General features: G+C 47.0%; 1 pseudogene; it reads right to left on the reverse strand.

Moving 5' to 3' along the window:
• Positions 1 to 4,591: 4,591 nt before the first annotated feature.
• Positions 4,592 to 18,333, reverse strand: LOC138749998 (perforin-1 pseudogene; annotated as a pseudogene).
• Between the last annotated feature and the right edge of the window lie 415 nt (positions 18,334 to 18,748).

Raw genomic sequence — 18,748 nt, forward strand, 5'->3', positions numbered from 1 at the left:
AACATTCCAGACCCTCGAACTGCATGCTCCCCCCAACCAAAACTGACATCCACAACAGCAAAACACCCCAGCAACTAAAGGCCGCCAACAATTCGGACATACCAACATGGCACTCGCACCATCGCCCTTTGCTTTGAGAACAGCTATTTTAGATGGACCTTCACCCTAGCAGCAGTTTGACAGCCACTCCTGGGCACAGATTTCCTATGAGCCAACTCACTGATAGTGGACATTAAAGGACGCAGATTAGTGCACGCCACAACATTCCAGACCCTCGAACTAAAGGGGAAGGAACCCTCCATCTATCACCTGCATTCGGTGACACCAGCTGATAATGAGTTTGTGCAAATCTTATCCGAATTTCCCGCCATTACGACACCATTATTTACGTCATCCAAGGCCAAGCATTGGGTTTTCTTATTACAGGTCCACCCCTTCATTCCAGAGAGCACCGCCTCCCACCAGAAAAGCTCAGCCTTGCAATGAAGGAGTTGTGTAAAATGGTGGAACTAGGCATTGTATGCCACTCTGACAGCCCCTGGGCCTCCCCACTCCACATGGTCCCTAAAGCCACAGGAGGGTGGAGGCCATGCAAGGACTACAGACCCCTCAATGAGGCCACAAAGCCTGACTGCTACCCAGTACCCCACATTCAGGACTTCACCACGCATCTACAAGGGGCACGGATCTTTTCCAAGAGTTATTTAATCCGAGGCTACCACCAAATCCCGGTCAACCCAGAGGACATCGCAAAAAGATGCATTATCACACCATTCGGCTTATTTGAGTTTTTAAGGATGCCTTTTAGACTGAAAAATGCAGCTGAAACTTTCCAATGAGTAATGGACGCTGTGGGCAGGGACCTTGACTTTATTTTCATCCACTTAGATGATATCCTAATTGCCAGTCACGACTGAGCTGAGCATGCCATTCATTTAAGACAACTGTGCAATAGACTGAGTGAATATGCGCCCTTTAATAATCCAGCTAAATGTGAGTTTGGAAAGGAAGTAATCAACTTCCTGGGCCACCACAGCCAGCTACGAGGAGATATTTGTGTGAAAGATTTCATAGGTATGGTAGGGTATATGAACTGTTATGGACAAAGGCTGTTTAAAAAAAATCTAATCAATGAGAAAATAAAAGCTTATGAAAGGTTCAGAGATTTAGGTGATGATAGATATCTAGAAGATTAAAAGACCAAAAGGTATGCTGGCCTTTATCAATCATTGCATGGAATATAGGAGTTGGGAGGTGATGTTGAGATTGTATAAGACGTTGGTGCGGCCTAATTTGGAGTTCTGTGTGCAGTTCTGGTCGCCTAATTACAGGAAGGATATAAACAGAGTGGAGAGAGTGCAGCGAAGGTTTACCAGAATGTTACCTGGGTTTAAGCATCTAGAGTATAGGGAGAGATTGGACAGATTAGGTCTTTATTCTTTGGAGCGTAGAAGGTTGAGAGGGGATTTGATAGAAGTATTTAAGATTATGAAAGGGATAGACAGAGTGGATGTGGATAGACTATTTCCGTTAAGAGGAGGAAAGATTAAAACAAGAGGACATGAGTTAAGAATTAAGGGGCAGAGGTTTAGAGGTAACATGAGGGGGAACTTCTTGACTCAGAGAGTGGTAGCCGTGTGGAATGATCTTCCGGGAGAAATAGTGGCGGCGGAGTCAATTGTATTATTTAAGAAAAGGTTGGACAGGTATATGGATGAGAAGAAGATGGAGGGTTATGGGCATTGTGCAGGGAGCTGGGACTAGAAAGGGGTGTTTGGTTCGGTGCGGACTAGAAGGGCCTAATGGCCTGTTTCCGTGCTGTAATTGTTATGTTATGTTATCCAAGGTAATCTTCCTCACTGTCCACAATACCACCATTCTTTGTATCATCTGCAAACTTACTTATCCAATTCACCACCCCTTCTTCCAGATCGTTAATATATATAACAAACAATAGTGGACCCAGGACTGATCCCTGAGGAACTCCACTAGTTACCGGCCTCCAAGTTGACAAACAATTTTCTACCACTACTCTCTGACACCTCCCATCCAACCATTGCTGAATCCATTTCACTACCTCCTTATTTATACCTAATGCCTCCACCTTTTTTTCCTAACCTCCTGTGGGGAACTTTGTCAAAAGCTTTACTAAAGTCTAAATAGACAACATCCACAGCCTTCCCTGCATCAATCTTTTTGTAACCCCCTCAAAAAACTCTTATGTTAAGCATAATCTACCCCTGACAAAACTATGCTGATTACTACCTATCAATCCCTGTTCTTCCAAATATTTGTAAATCCCATCCCTCAGAACACTTTCCATCAACTTACCCACCACAGATGTCAGACTCACAGGTCTATAATTTCCAGGCTTATATTTGGACCCTTTCTTAAACAGCGGAACAACATGAGCCACCCTCCAATGCTCTGGCACTACCCCCGTAACCAGTGATATCCAAAATATCTCTGTTAATGGCCCCACTATCTGTACACTAGTCTCCCTGAGTGTCCTTGGGAATACTTTGTCTGGACCCGGAGATTTGTTCACCTTTATCTTTTTTAACACTGCCATCACTACCTCCTCAGTTATCCTTATATGATTCATGACCTTCCCACTATTTTTCTTTACTTCAACTGGTACAATATTTCTTCCCCTAGGAAAAGAAATCATTTAAAATTTCCCCCATCTCCTTTGATTTCTCACGTAGCCTACAAGGGGTCCAATTTTATCCCTCACTAATCTTTTACTTTTAATGTACCTAAAGAAATCCCTTGGATTTATTCTTACTCTGCCTGCCAAAACCTCTTTGTGCCTCTTTTTGGCCTTTCTAATTTCTTTCTTGAGATTTTTTTCTACACTCCTTGTAGCCCTCTTTCAATTTCTCAGCACCCTGCTGTTTATACCTCTTGCACACCTCCCTCTTTCTCCTAACCAAATTTCTATTATTTCTTGAAAACCAAGGCTCCCTGTCTTCCAGCCTTTCCTTTGATCCTCACTGGGACATATCTACTCTGTACTCTCAAAATTTCTTCTTTGAATATTCTCCATTTTTCATTTACATCCTTTCCTGAAAAAAATCATGTCCCACTCAATACTCCCCAAATCCATTCTTATTCCTTCGAAATTTGCTTTTCTCCAATCCAGAACCTCAACTTTAGGTCCTTCATTGCTCTTTCCTAAAACTCCCCTAAAACTAATAGACTTGTGATCACTGGACCCAATTTGTTCTCCAACATTAACCTCAGACACCTGACCTATCTCGTTCCCTAACAGGAGATCCAGTATTACACCGTCCCGAGTCGGTTCCTCTGCGTATTGATTAAGAAAACTATCTTGTACATATTTGACAAACTCTAGCCTATCCAGCCCTCTTACTGTATGGGTATCCCAATAAATATGAGGGAAGTTAAAATCTCCCATGATCACTACCTTATGTTTATAACACATATATGCTATCTCCTTACAAATTTGTTCTTCCAATTTTCTTGGCCCATTTGGTGGTCTATAATACACTCCCATTAGTGCCCTCATGCCTCCTCCACCCCTCAATTCCACCCAAACAGCCTCACTGGATGATCCCTCCAAACCATCTTGCCACCTCACGGCAGTAATGTCCTCCTTAACAAGCAGAGCAACTCCTCCCCTTTTTTATCCCCCTGTTCTATCACATCTAAAACATTCGTATTCATCTTTGATGATCTGACATGGAATACCTTATCCTAGGATGAGGTGCGAAGGAGATGAAAGAATTGAGAGAAGGGAGTGGAATCTTTATGGGGGAAAGGGTGTGAATATGTGTAGTTGAGGTAGTTGTGGGAGTTGGTGGGTTTGCAAGATGCATTATCCACACAGTTTCACCAAGCAGGAGGATTTTTAAGGTGTCAGTACCACCTTGGGTGTAAATCCAAAGCTCTCATCTCTTTCAAAGAGATCAGATAGTGGGTTCCTCTCTGCCCATTCCCTCCCTCCCTCCCCATCACTCCTTCCTTCCCTCCTCTTCGACCCTTCCCTCCAACATACTTCGCTGCCTCCACCCACCTTCATCACTGATCCTCCCTTCCCCTGGCAGTCCATTCCCTCTTTCCTCTCCAACCCCTCACTGACCAACCCTCCCTCTTCACCACCCTGCCCTTTCCATTCTTCACCTGCACATCTATCACTGACACACTCCCATCTGCCCCCTCCCTCTCCCTTCTGCCCCTCCATCACCTCTGTGCCTTCCTCTCCCCTCCCCAACCTCCCTCCCCATTTGTCCCTTCATTTTCACTCTCCATCTCTACCCTCTTCTGCCACCCTCCCTCCATCATTCCCTCTTCCTTTCACACATTTTCACCCTTTCCACCCCAATCTCTGCTCCATCCTACCCTCTCCCCGTGCCTCCCTCCTCCAGTTCTTCCTATGTTTGACCCACTAACTGACCTACTGATCCTTTGGGTACCCTTTGGGTATGTGACCTGAGCTTTGACTTTTCCCCAATCCCCACATTCCTTTCACGGTCAAAGCTCCATCCTGGATTTCCATGTGGACTCACATTCCCCTACCCTTCCCCTAGACTTCCATGCCTCACTGTTCACAAGGATAAGATGTCAATGATGCTCAAAATAGTTTATTACCACAAAGCAAAGCTTCACAAAACTCCAGGTGCAAATGCAGCGAGGGATCTGGATGCTCCTGCTGACATGTTCTAGACTGTTAACCATCCATCCAGGGACACAAATTGAGACAGCAAGCTGTGGGGCAGAGGAATTGAGCTTCTCCAACTCTTCCCATAAACATGCAGATCGCCCCAACTCCCAGAAATGACCCCTCTTCTGAAACCATCAGGATTGGGACATAATATTGACAAGCTGGAACGTGGGACCTTCCCTCTTTTTTTGGGGGGGGGGTGTTCAAGTGGAGAATGTTGGGCTGGGATGGGGAACCCCTCTTTCTGTTCAGTTGTACTTCTCTCTAATACCATCCCTCTCCTGGCATTGCTAAACATCATGAACCTCAGCCAAAACATTGCTGTGCTGGAGAAACTGAGCAGGTCATGCTGGGGTGGGTCAGAGCGAGGAAGAGGAGAGATGGGAGAGGAGAGAAAAGGGGGGTTGGAGTGGAGCAGAGAGTTGTGTAGGAAGAGGCAGGCTGAAAGGCAAGGGGAGAGGAGGACTAAGGTAGGAGTGCTAGAAGGGGCAGGGGAGATGTAGATGGAAGGGCATGGGTGGAAGAGAATGGAGGTGGTGCAAGGGAGGAGGAGTGTAGGGAGGATGGAACAGGGGAGGAAAGGAGACAAGGAGGGAGGAATGGGCAGGTGAATGGGAAGGAGGAAGGGGCAGGTGGAGGGAGAATGGGGCAGGGGAGAGATAAGGAGTGGCAGAAGAGTGGAGGGAGGAGTCCCAGGGCAAATGGGAAAGGAGTTAGGAAGCAGGAGAGGAGGAATGGAAAGGGGTGCATAGGAGGGTGGATAAGGCAGGGGAGAAGAGGAAAGGATGAGAGGGCAGAAGGGATGAATGATTCCCAAAGGGAGGAGGGAAGGGAGGGGATTGAATGGGGTGGAATAAATGAAGGGAGAGGAGGAAGGGCAGGAGAAAGGAGAGAACAGGAAGTGGCAGAGAAGGCAAGGAAAGAATTAGAGATGGGGGAGGAGTTCTGGCCAAACAGTAAGAAATTACTGTTGGCAGGGTTGAAGTGAAAGTCACTGAGAAGTGATGGAGGGGTGGCTCTCTAAATGGAGAAGAACTAAATGGAGAAGGGAAGGGAAATCTGGAGGAAAGTAGATGCTGGCCCTTTCAGGGCGGCAGCAGGAGTGGATCTTAACCTGTGGACTCACCTTTCAGGTAGCAGCCCTAAAAGGCTGCTGCAGCGTTAACTGGTCCACCTGAAAGGGCCTATTTGTATCCCAAAGTGCCTCGTAGCGCCTCCAGATCTGATGGAGGCGGGGTGACTGGTGCCACAGTGCCACTCATCATACATATGCAGCATAGCAATGGCCGTCTCCTCTACCCATAATCCTTCATGCAGGTGGAACTGCTCTGTTTCCCACAACAGTTGCATCTGTGTATGCCACATTTTGAGCTGCAGAGAGTGGCCAGCTGGCCTGTGATAACCTGCACCAGCTGTCCCTCACCTCCCGACCCTGCCCCGACATCCCCCTCTGACCTCCCCTTCCCAGTGAGGGGTGGGTAGCAGGGCAGCAGGGAGTTGTGATCCTGGTTCATAGAGGCATCAGCCCACTCCAAGGCAACTGCTTAAACCACATTCAGGTGTCTTGATGGAGCCTGGTGCTTCGCAGATTATCCCTCCCTGAGGAGGGTTGGTATCAGCATCTCAGAGATGCTTCTGCTGCATTCAGGTGATATGTTTTTAGCCACAAGGGAGGAGATTATACGGTTTTACACTGGGGTGCTGATGCTTAGAGAGGGAGCGGAAAGTGAGAAACAAGAGCCCCTTTCAGGTGGAATCACCTGGAGAATGCACTTCTGGAGCAGGCTGCAAGTGTCTGCTCTGTTTGAGCTGCTTTCAGGTGCAACGGGGGATTCTTATAGAAGGATATTATACCTACAGGAAAAGGGTTAGATAGGTAAACCTCCTGGCTGGGTTCTCCACTTTCAGGTGGCCACCCGACAGCTGCATCGGAGTACAATAGGCTGCTTTACAGTCGGGTATTGTAGCCACCTGAAAGTGGGAAGAGAAGGGGATAACCGAAACTGGAGATGTTTATGTTAATGCTATCTGGTTGGAGAATTCCAATTCGGAAATTTTAGGTTTGGTGTCTCCAATTTTAGCGTGGCCTTGGTTTGGCAATGTATTATGCGGTGAACAGACATGTCGGTGTGCGGAACAGGGTGTGGGTTTGGCCATTTGCTATTGCCGTTACCGTAGCGGACAGAGCGAAGATGCTCAGCGACCTGAGCTCCCAGTCTGTGCAGTTTATAGGAGGTGCTGTAATGGCAGCGGTGCCGCAAGTACGGACCGGAAGAACGAGGTCTGCAACGCAGGGGGTCCTATTACTTGCCGACGCATCTGGATGGGCTTTAAACTTGCCGACGGGCTTTAAATGGGCTTAAACTTGCCGACGCATCTGGATGGGCTTTAAACAGCCTGTTAAAAGAAACGACGGTCTTTTCATTTTAAAATCCTGCAATCTGTCCTGAAAATGGCGATGTCAGTGCTGGGAAATGTAACACGAGGGGGTTCGACTACAGAGAGCAGTGGACAGCCGCTGGGCAGCAGGAACGGGGAGAACAACGCCCGTGAAGAAGGACGGTGACATTCACCGCAGACCAGCAAGGGGCCCAGCTGCTGAGGGACCGACATAGGTGATGGGCTGATGAAGGCTTGAAGTCAACGATCCACACCAGATTGCAGGCTGCTGGAGACAAGCTCATGGATACCAGGTATCGGAGCCAGCATTTGATGAGGTGCTGAAGGCAAGAAAGTTTCCCAAAGAGCATCGAGCGCTGAGGGCTTCCTGATCTGGAACTCAGGTTGCCGAAGGATCGAACGGGTCTGTGTGGCTGCAGAGACTGACGAAGTGATGGAGGTGAATCCACGGGCACTCAGTATCTCTGACCGGACTCTGCTTCTATTTCTCTTAGTGGCCGGAGGTCGGATGATCTGGCGAATTTGGGTGAGGGTGAAGGGACAGGTCACTCTTAAATGGAGAGGGATTTGGGGCAGTGGATTCCTCCTGAGTGTGTCCCAAACAAGAAAGGACGCGGGGACAGGTGTAAGGGAGATAGAGGGGTGGGGGAAGAGACTGGGCGTGAGGGCAAGTCAAGGGGAGCAATTGGATAAACGTTGAGGGTAAAGGGGCCTATCATGGGATATTGTATTCCGTTCTGGTCATCTCATTACAGGAAGGATGTGGAAGCTCTGGAGACGTGGCAGAGGCGATTTAACAGGATATTTTCTAGATTGGAGCATGTGTATTATAAGGTTTGCAGAGCAAGGAGACTAATCTCTTTGGAATAAAGAAAGTTGAGAGCGATTTAATAGAAGACTACATGAGAATGAAGAACTAAAATATTTACTAGGCGACAATTTCAAATACCAGATGACAGTGGTGGCAGAATGGAATGATCTTCCGAATGAGATAGTTGCGTCAGGGTCCCTTCTGTCATTTAAGAGGTGAGGGGGTTGGAGGGTTATTGGCAGAGAGCAGGAGGTTTGAGCTAGTGGAGTTGTTCTAGTGAAGTGGTGCGGCTCGTCGGGCCGACATGGCCTGTTTCTGCTCTGTAAATGGTTATATGGTTATCTGCAAAATTTGAAAGGAGGAATGTCTGTGGGATACGCCAGGTTCTGTGTTCCTTCTGCACAAACAGCGGTGAGTGCCTGAAATGCAGTGGTGGTGGCGGATGGTACAATAGTGACACCAAGAGACAGGCGGATGAAAGAAAAATAGAGAGGTATGTGTGCGAGGGAGTGATAGATTGCTATGTAGGATATTTTGGGTCGGATCAACTTTGTAGGCTAAACTATCTTTATTATGCTGGAATTTTCTCTGATTGGGGAGGGAGGGAGAGGGGTAGAAGGGAAATGGGGGAGAGAGGGGGGAGAAGGGAAATGGGAGAGAGTGGGGGAGAAGGTAAATGGGGGAGAGAGGGGGAGAAGGGAAATGGGGAGAGAGGGGCGAGAAGGGAAATGGGGGAGAGAGGGGGAGAAGGGAAATGGGGGAGAGTGGGGGAGAAGGGAAATGGGGAGAGAGGGGTGAGAAGGGAAATGGGGGAGAGAGGGGGAAGAAGGAAAATGGGGGAGAGAGGTGGAGAAGGGAAATGGGAGAGAGGGGCGAGAAGGGAAATGGGGGAGAGAGGGGGAAGAAGGGAAATGGGGGAGAGAGGTGGAGAAGGGAAATGGGAGAGAGTGGGGGAGAAGGGAAATGGGGAGAGAGGGGTGAGAAGGGAAATGGGGAGAGAGGGGGAGAAGGGAAGTGGGAGAGAGTGGGGGAGAAGGTAAATGGGGGAGAGAGGGGGAGAAGGGAAATGGGGAGAGAGGGGGAGAAGGGAAATTGGGGAGAGAGGGGGAGAAGGGAAATTGGGGAGAGGGGGGAGAAGGGAAATGGGGAGAGAGGGGGAGAAGGGAAATGGGGAGAGAGGAAATGGGGAGGAATGGTGGTAGGGATGGGAGAGGGTACATATGCAGGGAGTGGGAGGAAAGGAGGTAGAGGGAGGGAGTTTAGGTGGTCGGAAAGGAGGGAGAGGAAAGAGGAAGCGGAGAGACACGAAAAAGGTGGAGGGATGGATAGAGATGAGGAGAAAGAGGGCGATAGAGGAAGGTAGAGGGAGAGAGGATTACGGGAGTGGGGTGGAAAGGCAGTTAGGGAGAGAGAATTGGGGATGGAAGGCGATGGAGAGGGGGAGAGACGAGATAGAGAGGAAGGGTGGGAGATAGAAGGAGGGAATGTGGAAGCGAGGGGAGGAGTGGGAGGGAGATGGATGGAGGGAGAAGCGTACAATGCCAATGTTAAGGGAGGAGAGGAAGGCGATAGATATTCAAGGGTAGAGGACGTGGGGGACAGGATCCTCCGAAGGGAAAAAGTCGAGACTAGCAAGGGATCGGTTGCCCCGTGGTAGCTCAGCGAAATGAGTCCCACTTGGACTCTCGGAGTACTGGCGACAGGTGTCGCCCTGGAGATGTGGTCCGCAGGTGAAAGAGACCTTGTAGGTCACCCTGCCGTGCTTGAGGTTGCAGTTATAATCGTTGCTGCCAGACCTCAGGGCTCTTTCGCAGGAGCCGAGGAGCTCCTGCCTGAATGGGTCCGAATCGTAGACCTTCAGGGAGAGTTTCATCCCATGCATGGCCACCACTCTCCCCAAGTCCAGTTCGCTGTTCCAGCGTGGGTTGTTGTTGTCGGAGATTTCCGCGGTACGAGCTTCGACTTGCCCATAAGACACCATCACGTAGCCATCCGTACTGGAAAAGTAGTCGCCCCATAGGCCATATCCTCTCTTCACCAACACTTTTAAATGGCCCGAGCCTTTCACCTTGGAACAGCACTGATGGTCCAGCCAGCGGTTCGCAAGGCAGAGGCAGGAGCAGCCATTCTTTCTGGAGCCGGCCGGACAGGTGTGCCGGCCGCACTTCCGTTTAAGAGCGTTCATCAGGATGTACTCGGAGAGGTAAGTTTTCAGCTGAACGCGGCGGGGATCGGACTCAGCCAAGAGATTGTGGAGAGGCGCCAGCTTGTACTTCACCATTCCGGGCGAGGTCTTCAAGCTCTTCACCCAGCCGGAGAATGCCCAAGGGTCGGCAGAGAAGAGGAGGTCTCTCTGACCCGAAGAACGACCACCCACCATCTCGACCAGCCTCTCACTGAACGCCTGGTGGAAGGTGGCGCCTTGCTGAAGGGATGAGGCTCGCTTGCGGCAGTACTGGCCCCCGGTCGAGACGTTGACCTTTCCGGAAACTTCTAAGCTGGCTTCCCATCCGAGGCAATTCTTCACCTCCTCGGCTGTGAATCCGTTCACCGCGGCCCGGCAAGTGCGGATGGCCGTGACGTCCTTGATGGAGCCTCCGAGGTGCACAGAGCGGATGTAATGGGTGCCGTAAGTCCCCACCAGCATGCGATAGTGGGGCCGGGCGCTCTCGTAGGTCGTGTTGGGGATGCGGCTCAGGCGAGCGGAGAACTGGGCGGTCAAGGGCGGAGGGTCCTTTAGCCGGTAGCGGTAGAGGCGGCAGAGGAACGAGTGACCCATGAAAGTGTAGCTGTCCAAGAGACTCTTGCGCTGGGCGAAACTGGCAACCTTCGAATGGGAACCGGCGAGAATCAAGGAGGCAGGGACTCGAGGGATCTTCAGGCCGACGCGCCAGTCGACGTCCAGAGCCAAGGTGCCCCACTTGATGAGCTTTGCGGTCGATCGGAAGAGGCGGCCACTGACTGTGCGCCGGCAGTAGCGCTGAGCCCGCCAGTCCACGGCGGCCAGTGGGAGGCGCTGCTGAGCGCCAGAGCCCAACTCCGGGTTTCGGCACAGCGTGCACGTCCCGTTAGGTCGTCGCCAGCTCTCAACGTCGGCCACGAAAGCTCCCTTGGTGGTCGAAGTGACCACGTCGTAACCTTCGCCGGCCAGTTCGGACCCCGGGACGGGGGAAGCGGCTTCACATGCTGCCGGGCTGGCCGGGTGGCAGAGCGCTGCGGCTCCCGACACGCACAATAGAATCCAAGGCAAAGGTGCAGCTGCCTGCCCCATTCCTGGGGAATGAAGCGGAAAAGGGGATGTCCTCCGAAATCGGGCGGGAGAGAGCTCTGGGAGGGGGTGGGGGAAGAGAGAGAGAGAGAAAGTTAGCCGCCTCATAGAGGCTTCCCTCCCTCTTTACTGTCCCATTACTCTACCTGTTTATCACCCCCTCATCGAGGTTCACCCGTATGACCCTCCTTTCACTTCCTCCACCGTTCCATCAAATTATAGAACAATACAGCACATAAAATAGGCCTTTAGACCCCTCTAGTCTATTATTCTTCCTAGTTTCACTGGCCTCGACCCAGACTATACCTCTCCGTAGCCTTCCCAACCATGTACCTGTCCAATTTATTGTCTTGAATGTTAAAATTGAGCCCACATTCCCCACTTCAGCTGTCAGCACATTCCATGCTCCCTCTACTCTGTGTGAAGAACCCCCTCACATTACCCACTTCAGCTGGCAGCAGGTTCCATGCTCCCTCTACTCTGTGTGAAGATCCCCCTCACATTCCCCCAAACCTCCTCTCCCCTTTTACCCTTAAACCATGTGCTTTGTTTTGGATCTCACCAACCTCAGTGTAAAAAGCCTACTTGCATTTATTCCATCTATACATCTAACAAAAAGCCTCTCATTCTTACAGGTTCCAGGGAATAAAGCTCTAAGTTGTTTAATCTTTTCATGTAACTCAGTTCTTCATGCCTTGGTAACATCCTTGTAAATCTCTGAACTCTTTAAACCTTATTGATATCTTTTCTGTAGTTCGATGACCAAAATTGCACACAATGCTCCAAATTTGACCTCACCAATGTCTTGTACAATTTTACATTGATGCACCAACCCCCATAATTTGTTTTGTGAAAGCCAATGTGCCGGAATTTCTTGTATGACATATCTGTGACAAATGTCCCAGTGTCACCACGACACCAATCCCTGGAAGATTTGATGTGTTGTGGACAGTACAGAAGGTTGTTGGAGGTTACAGCAGGATATTGACAAGATAGGGAGTTGTGGGTTGTGAGAGGTGTTGTGGATAGAGTGGGCAGTTGCTGAAAGTTACAATGGCATATGGACAGGATGGGAGAGGTTTTGGAGACAGTGTGGAAGGCTGTTGTACATTACAGCTGGGTATAGACAGGATGGGGAGTTTGGAGAGGGGTTCTGGACAGCGTAAAAGGGTGTTTGAGATTACAACAATATATAGACAGGAGGAAGATTTGGGCAGAGAAGTGCCGATAGAATTCAATGCAAATAAGTGTGGTGATGCACTTTAGAAGATCAAACTCTGATCCATTGTACATGGTAGGGGAAACAGAGATCTCGGGGTCGAGATCCATGGAGATCCATGGATCTCCATAAAATTCTGCTTAAACAACACTTGGAGTATTGCATTGAGATTGAAGTTTTATTGTCAGGATGGGCATCCTTGTCTATTATTATGGTTAGAATGAATATATTACTGAAATGTTTATATTTTGTTTTCAGTCTACACCAATTTTTATCCTTAAGTAATTTTTGGCTCACTGGGGTCAATTTTTTACTCATATGTATGGTGAGGGAAACAACTTTGTTTAAATAAAGTGCTTCAAAAAAAAAGAGCAGAGGTCTGTCACTTTTAAATTTCAGGTTCTACTATTGGGTGGTCAATATATCTAACTTTATTTTATTAAAATTTGATAAATTATTTGGCCACCCTTCTTGGGTAGAAATGGAACTGAAATTTTCAACAACAACAAAAAAATCTATGTTGGCAGTCTTGGGGGTCTTTCTTACCTTTTACTTTTTTTCTAAATTGACAAGTAATCTGATAATGAGACACAGGTTGAGGATAGGAGCACAATTTAGAAATATTTTGGAATCAATAGTTTTTATCTAGCCAGTTCTAATATAATTACTTTTTTTAAACCTTCATCAGGTTTCAGAGAGTGGTGTGAACTTGAGATTAATAATTTTAAAGATCCTTTTATTCAAAATCATTTTGCTTCTTTTGAACAGTTGAGGGTAAAATTTAAATTACCCATTAGTCTTTTTTTTCCAGATATCTACAAGTCATGCATTTTGTTAGTCCAAGCTCTTTGATTTTCCGCAGATTACTGAAACAAATATTCTTGATTTACTTTTTGACTTTATGTTCTCATAGAGGCTCAATATCAATTATTTCCAGTAATTTGATGGATTTGAGAACAATTTCTCTAGTTAAGATTAAGAGTGATTGGGAGCATGATTTGGATTTGTCACTTCCAGATGAGGACTGGGACATGGTTCTAAATTTGATTAATGAATCCTTATTTTGTGTGTGACATTGTTGGTTGTACATATTTCAAAAGTTGTTATCTTGCTTCTATCCTAATATTGATCCATTATATGATAAATGTAAAATTTTTGGAGGCTTCATTGATAGATATGTTTTGGACTTGACCAAGTTTAGAAATATAGTTTTAAACTTTATCAATCATGTTTAAGGTTAAATTAGAACCATGTCCCTTTATTGCTCTATTTGGTTTTTCTCAAAAAGAAAAAAATATTGTTGACTTCATCTCCGAAGTGAATTTTAGCTTTTACCTCGTTGACAGCTGGATGGGCAATTCTGCTGAAAGTATTTCACCTACCCATACACAATGGTTACAGGAGGTTATGTCCTTCCTAAATTTAGAAAAATATCAGACATTGTGTCAAAGATGTAAAGGTGACCATAATTTAACAACGCTGTCTCGTTTTAGAGTATCATCCTTCATTTCTATTTTTACTATGTATGCAAATTTACCTTGTTTAGAGGGGTGTTCTCTTTTTTTTCCTTTTTATTTTCTTTTTCAGCATTTTTGATATAGTGGGTTTGATCTGAAAGGGTGCAGACAATTTGTATTATGTATAATCAAGTTTTATTTGAAATTTTAATTTTTTTTGTTTCTTATTCTCTATCAAATTATTAGATCTATATGTGCATTTTTTCAAAACTCAATAAAGATATTTTAAAAAGAATGAATATTGCATTCAGTTTTGGTAGCCTCCTTACAGGAAGAATGAGGAATCTTTGGAGATTTGCCAGAATGTTGACGAGATTGGAGAAAAGTTATTCAGAAGCCAATTTGACAGAACTGGGAGCTTTTTGGTTTGGAGTAAGCAAGGATAAGAGTTGATTTAATAGAGGTGTATACAATAATGAGGGGTTTCAATGGCTTAGGTGGGCAGAGAGCATAATTTTCCTGGGGTGTCAACAGCACATACCAGAGGAACGTTTCAGGGAGACGTTAGGGTTAAGTCATTTACATGAGGAGTGATGGGTGCCTGGAATTAATTGCAAGGACTGATGCTGGGGGCTGTTTATAATAAAAAAAAATCTCATGCCTAATCCCATTGACCTGCACCCTGTCCATATCCCTCCTTACCCCTCACCTTAAATCAGCTGTCAGCTCATTCCACACACCCACCACTCTCTGCGTGGAGATTCCCCAATGCTCTGTTTCCCCCTCAATGCATGTCATCTCGTTCTTGCCTCACCCAGCCTCAGTATAAACATCCTGCTTGCATTTACTCTATATATACCCCTCTTAATTTTCCAAAGTTGTATCAAATCTCCCCTCATTCTTCTACACTACAGGTAGTAACATCTGAACAAGTAACTCAACTCCTCAATTCCTGGCAACATCCTAGGAAGTAATCTCTTCACGATTTCAATCTTATTGATATATGATCATATAACAATTACAGAACAAAAACAGTCCATTTTGGCCCTTCTAGTCCTCACCGAACTAACTTCTCTTCTCTAGTCCCACCTACCTGCACCTTGCCCATAACTCTCCTTATCACTCCCATGCATATACCTATCCAATTTTTCCTTAAATGACAAAATGGACCTTGCCATCCAGGAAGCTCATTCCACACAGCCACCACTCTGAGTAAATAAGATCCCCCTCATGTTACTTCTAAATGTTTTCCCCTTAACTCTTATCTCACAACCTCTTGTTTCAATCTCTCCTACCCTCAAGGGAAAAACAGCAACTCTATGTATCCCTCTCATAATCTTAAGTACCTCTATCAAATCCCCCCCTCAACCTTCCACACTCCAATGGATAGACCGAATCTGGTCAATCTTTCTTTGTAATCTAGATGCTGAAACCCAGGTAACATTTTTGTAAATCTTCTCTGCTTTCTCTCTATCTTGTTGATACCCTTCCTATAATTCGGTGACCAGAACTGCACACAGTATTCCAAATTTGGCCTCACCAATGCCTTGAACAGTCTCACCATCACTTCCAAACTCTTGTATTCTATGCTTTGATTTATAAAGACCAGCATATTAAAAGCCTTCTTCAGCACCCGATCCAAATGAGATTTTGTCTTCAGGGAATATGCACCATTATTCCTAGAGCTTTCAGTGCCCACCATACTTATCTGTTTTATGAGCCCAGAGGACCCCAAAACCCAGCAGCAAGATATTTACCAAGACAAATGGTTACTTTTTTTTTTAAAGAAGTTGTTTTAATTATCTTTAAACATGAAAAAAGGATCAAACTTTATTACTATTAACTTAACCAACTTAACTTAACCCCCTTCTAATTCTAAGTGCATGTGTATATAATGTGTGTGTAAGATTAGAAAAGTTCTTTGATTCACAACCCAATCTCACTTATCATTCCTCCAAGTTCATTGGTTACAGACAATTCTTATACTGCACACAGAATTTAGCATTTATGAAGTTCACCAGGCTTTGGTGCTTGAAAGGTAAATGGTTATTGCTCAGGAAGGTTCTTGTCAGTTTTCAGAGAGAGATTTGTTGTTTGCTGGACACCCACAATTGATTCCTTTTTAATCAGCCACTTCAGTGTCTTGCCGAAGAAACTTTCCCCCTTAAGAGTTCTCCAGATGATAACCTCTTTCAGGTCACCACAGAGTTCCTTGTTGTTTCTCTTATTTCAAGTGAAACATTTGGCAGCCTCTTGTGCTTTAACCAGGTTGAAATAAGCACTCACAACCTGTCTTCAAAATGGGGTTTTCCCACAAGCTTTCCAGTTTGTCAGGTTCCAGTCCCAGCTGCTGCTGCTGAACTCCAGCAGAATTGAACTCTCTCTCTCTTAGAGAAAAGCCTGTTTTTTTTTCTCTCTGCTTGCAAAACCTCATGACCCCCCCCCCCAACCCCCGCCTTAGAACAGCAACCTCCACTCAGACAAACTGTGGATCCAAATCTAATGCTTTCATCTGTTGCTTTTCAAAACAACAATCCATTAGCAAAGTCCCTTGGGCACTCCCCAAAGCTTTTGCAAAGGCATTTGGAGTTGGCCAGTCTAGCTTGAGCAGAGCTCCAGTATTTTAAATGAGATCTGTTTTGAAATGTTTGCATGTGACCTACTCTTTAAAAAAAACCACCTAATTTATCTCCTTTAAAATATAATCTGTCACATCAGCATTAAACTCCCATCTGCCATCTTTTATCTCACTCTTCTAAGCAGTACAAATCCTTTCGCAATCTTTGAAAACTTTCTTCATTGTTCACAATTCCACCTATTTTAGTATTATCTGCATATTTACTAATCCAATTTATCACCCCATTATCCAGATTATTAATGTAAATGACAAACAGCAAGGGACCCTGTAGTTAGGTGGCCCAAACTGTGCACAATACTCTGCACATTGACCTTATCCCAATGTCTTGTGCAACTTCATCATGACATCCTAACTCCTGTTCTCAATGTAGGGCATGTTCCAAAAGCTTTCTGTGGGATCCTCTCTACTTCTTACACCACTGTTTCTTGGACTAATATCTTGAGTGCCTCAATCCAGTGCACAGCCCCTAGGAACTGACTCCCCACACCTCTCTCCACCTCCTGTCCCTGCTCATTTTATCCCAGAGCATTGGTGCCGCCTCATTCATTTTGAAAATTCAATCTTCCTTAAATCTGTTATTGGGCATGTTTATCGCCCTAAGATAAAGAGGGAGGGAGGCTTAGAGTGGTATAGAGGGGGGGGGGGAGAGAGAGAGAGAGAGAAGGGAGTGCAGAGAGGGGAGAAGATGGAGTGGGAGAGCAGGGAGAGGAGAGAGTGATATAGAGGGGGGAGAGAGAAGGGAGTGTAGAGAGGGGAGATGGAGTGGGAGTAGAGTGAGGAGGAGAGATATAATGGTACTGAGGAAGAGAGGGGAGAGATGGGGTAACAGTGGTGGGGGGAGGGGGATGGGCAAGAGATGAGAGAGGGAGGGAAATGAGAGTAAGGAGAGAGTGAGTGTGGAGATAAGGAGAGGGGAAAGGGGAGATGGAGAGGGAAAGAGAGAGATGGCATGTTGAGAGCAGGGAAGAGGGAGAGAGGATACAGGTGGTAAGATGGGAGAAAGGGTACAGGAGGAGAGGATGGGGAGGGGAATCATCCCAGAGAGAGTGCGAGGAAGAGGAGGAATCTTCCTAGAGAGAGGGTGTGAAGGGCAGGCCAGAGGAGTGTAAGCCCGGAGCACAGAAGAGGCCAACTTTACCTCCTGGACACCTTCTGATCTCCCAGTGCCACAGACGCTGTTAAGGATGCGGGGGCTCTTGTCTCGGGTCTGGCTGGTGGTGACGGACAGAGCCTGATGCAGTCTGCCTTCCAGGCGATTTATCGGCCCTTATGAAGACCACAGCGGGGCCGTCTCCCAGCGCTTTTGTGGCCCAGTCATCGGGGGAGGGCGGGCAGAAAGGTGGGAGGTGGCGAACTTCGGAGAGTCTCCTCCCCTCCCTCCGCCCGCCTGTGTCCTGTTCGATGGGACCCATGGCTGGGAGTGTTGCAGGCAGATGGGGTGTAGGGGGAGGGGGGGGGGCAGGAAGGAAAGGGCGAGGGAGGGAGAGGAAGAGAAACTACGGGAGCGAGACCGAGCACAGAGAATAGTGAGAAAAAGCAGACAAATAAGTGGAGAGGTGATAGAGAGCGGGAGAGATAAGAAAAGGGGACGGGGGAGAGAGAAGGTGGACATGAAATGAAGGCGAGATAAGGCTGAGAGCGAGATGTGAGGCAAAGATGTGAGAGACAGAGAGGAGAGAAGGAATCAAGAGAAAACCAGGGGAGAGGTAGGGAAAGGCGGAAAAAAGGGGGATGGAGAGCGAAAGGTTAATAAAAGATAAAGAAATAGAGAGAAAGAGAATGAAGAAAGAGGGAGGGGAGAGAAAGGGTGAGAGGGACAAGGACAAAGAGGGAGAGAAAGGCTGGGAGAGAGAGACGAGGAACTGAGGGAGAGAAGGAAAGTGGGAGGGAAATGTAATGATACTTTAACACACAGCTCGGTAACAGGGCCGTCCGGCTGACAACCTCCATATGGGTTTGAAGGATGGGAGCACACGGACGGAACCCACGCAAACCGCTGGCACGCACTGTAACAGTATACCGCAATAGAACCATGGCGCCCAAGAAAGGGAGGGAGGGAGAGAACAAGATTGGACTGGGGGGTGGGGGGAGATATACAGAGGATGGGATTGTTAGAAATAGAAGTACGTACCTTAACAGAAATTGCTCGAGACAAAAATTGAGAACAAAGAACATTTACTATAACAACAATGCAAAGTTGGGTGCTTCCCCTTACCCTGGGAATACACACACACACTGGGGCTCACCCAACTTTTATACAGTGAATTT

The sequence above is a fragment of the Narcine bancroftii genome, chromosome 14 (genome assembly GCF_036971445.1).
Source record: "Narcine bancroftii isolate sNarBan1 chromosome 14, sNarBan1.hap1, whole genome shotgun sequence".
Classification (NCBI taxonomy): Eukaryota; Metazoa; Chordata; class Chondrichthyes; order Torpediniformes; family Narcinidae; genus Narcine; species Narcine bancroftii.